Source organism: Glandiceps talaboti, chromosome 12 (genome assembly GCF_964340395.1).
Source record: "Glandiceps talaboti chromosome 12, keGlaTala1.1, whole genome shotgun sequence".
Taxonomy (NCBI): domain Eukaryota; kingdom Metazoa; phylum Hemichordata; class Enteropneusta; family Spengelidae; genus Glandiceps; species Glandiceps talaboti.
Genome location: NC_135560.1, coordinates 23,291,675 through 23,294,174, shown reverse-complemented (window position 1 = coordinate 23,294,174; position 2,500 = coordinate 23,291,675). Strand labels below are relative to the sequence as shown.

The following is a 2,500-nucleotide window of genomic DNA, read 5'->3' as shown; positions in this document are numbered from 1 at the left end:
GAGTGGCGGCTGTCATTCCACTGGTTTTACAGTGCAGAGGGTGTCATTTAACTAACTGAATGTAGAAAAGGGTGTCATTCCACTGTTTACCACCTAGAAATGCTGTCATTCCAGTTCTAAAGCATTGAGAATGCTGTCATTCCACTTATTTTATAGAGTAGCGGCTGTCATTCCACTGGTTTTACAGTGCAGAGGGTGTCATTCAACAAACTGAATGTAGAAAAGGGTGTCATTCCACTGTTTACCACCTAGAAATGCTGTCATTCGTTTTCCGTCATTCAGGTTGTCATTCGTTTTAGGGTCACCCCGGTGAGTGAACCTGTGCGATCACAGAAACAAGTGTAATTTTACCCCTTTCATATATAGTTGGCTATACGTCAATATTAACGATATTATTGACATTTTATTGTACTCTGATATAAATATATTCAGAGACAAACTCGGGAAACAAATGCCTGTGACGCAAGCCTAGCCTCCCATGTCTTCTTTTTAGTCGAAATCTTTATGTATACAGTTTTTGTTTTGTTTTGTTTTGTTTTGTTTTGTTTCATTCCCTTCCTTTATTTGTATAAGCTCTGCAAATGTCAGAAAACCGAAGGAACAGTGAAAATGCCCAGATAATATTTGTATTCTGATTATTATAACATGTATTGATGGGGTTGAACTAGATTAGTTGGTAGACAACTATTTTTCCATCCCCTTTCCCATTTATTTATACTTCACTGACCTGTATCATTATTATTTGTGTCTGGGAATAAAGTCATATATCAGTCCCGTTCGTTACCACAGGCACTCGAATCCACAGGCACTCGAATCAATCTGTATGATTTTTAAAAAATAGTAAATAAGTAAATAATTATTTACTGATTTATTTAATTATTTTAAGAAAGAATCATACACTGAGATTGATTCGAGTGCATCTGCTCGTTACCAGTCCCACGTTGCTGTTCCTGACGACTGTATTCCGATTTTACACTACGTTACTAGTATCTTCACACGGTTATGTATGGAGATAACGTAGTGTGAAATCGGAAAACAGTCGTCAGGAACTAGACTAATGTTGCTGCAACAAATGGGTCATGTGACCATGTAGATGAATGAGAGGTCACATAGTATTGACACACTTGACGTTCGGTTTGGTCATAGATCTTGGTTTGATTTGGTTTGTAACTTACACGTTATCAAAGTGATAGCCTCCCCCGTGACTGATGTGTGGGGAAGTCGCCAGTTGCTGGTTAACACAATATCATGTTTTCAGCTGGGTGCGGTAGACCCAGGGGGTAGACTCTCTCACGGTCACCTAGGAAATCAAACATGCCAAAACGCCTAGGAAATCAAACATGACACATACTTATAACATGGAATGGCAAAATAGGTTTATTATCACAGCAATTACTACAATACATAGAAATAATCATTAGACTGTATGTAATCGGTTCCCTGTATATTAGTTCTAGTTATCTAAATATTCCACAAAAAGACAATTTGTAAATGACTTTTTTCTTCTTGCATTTGGCGCTCAATAATTACCTCATACGACTATAGCTAGTAGTCTGAGTACAAACTGGGTATAATTTAAAACATTTTACTTTTCACTTCAGACAGTATTTGATAAAGTCGTTAATGGAGTTGCTCATAAATCAAAATTACGACAATGATCAGTTTACATAATTACGTATATAAACAAGCTTAGAACTCCGAATGGTCGCTAATACACACCAAAAAACCCAACAGTGTGCTAACATAAACCCAAATAAACCTTGTAAGCAAATAAGAACACATACTCGTTATCTATACAAAGATGAAGCATTTCAAGTGTAACTAGCAACTCCATAAATCTCCTTTTTATAGGGATCATTGACAAAGAAAATTACCATCGCTGAATCGAGACGTTTCAAGACTTATCCCATGTAAGGGATAAACATTTCATGATGAAATCATGGCCCTTACATTTCCCATAGTGTACGATATGCCGTTGGTGGCGCTCAGCTGAACTACGTACTGTACACTGAAGAACCGTGACGAGTTAAATGCCCTGTGAATTACAACATTATAATCGGCTTCTCCGTCTGCAAATGAAAACTTAGCTGTCCCCTTAAATGTAATATTTTCTCATTTTCCCTTTAAAGTCTTATCTTCTACAGAAGTAAACTATCGCCGAACATTTTAATAGTGCTGAGCCAGTACATTTTATTTGAAAATACCGTAATATTTTGTTTTCTGAAATAGTACATAGTAGAACACTTGTAATATAGACTTATTGTAATATGTTATAGTGCTATGCTAGAAGATTTTATTTGAAAATACATAGGTCATGTTTAGATCTCTGAAATAGTACATAGTGCATTTGTAATATGTATTATAGACGATTTAAACACCAACACATAATGAATTTTTATAAAGACACGACATGAAGAAAGCTTGATATCTTCTGGCAAGGTTTAAGGTCATTGTCACACTATGCTGATTTGCGTCATCCGAATGAATTGAAACCCGTTAC

At 36.2% G+C, this 2,500-nt stretch overlaps 1 protein-coding gene across 1 annotated transcript in view; it reads right to left on the bottom strand.

Moving 5' to 3' along the window:
• Window positions 1-1,364: 1,364 nt before the first annotated feature.
• Window positions 1,365-2,500, bottom strand: part of LOC144443542 (peptidyl-glycine alpha-amidating monooxygenase B-like) — a 24,853-nt gene continuing 23,717 nt past the window's right edge. The window contains exon 12 of the mRNA XM_078133068.1: window positions 1,365-2,500. This exon is cut by the window's right edge and continues 728 nt beyond it. The gene's annotated coding sequence lies outside the window, so the exon portion shown is untranslated.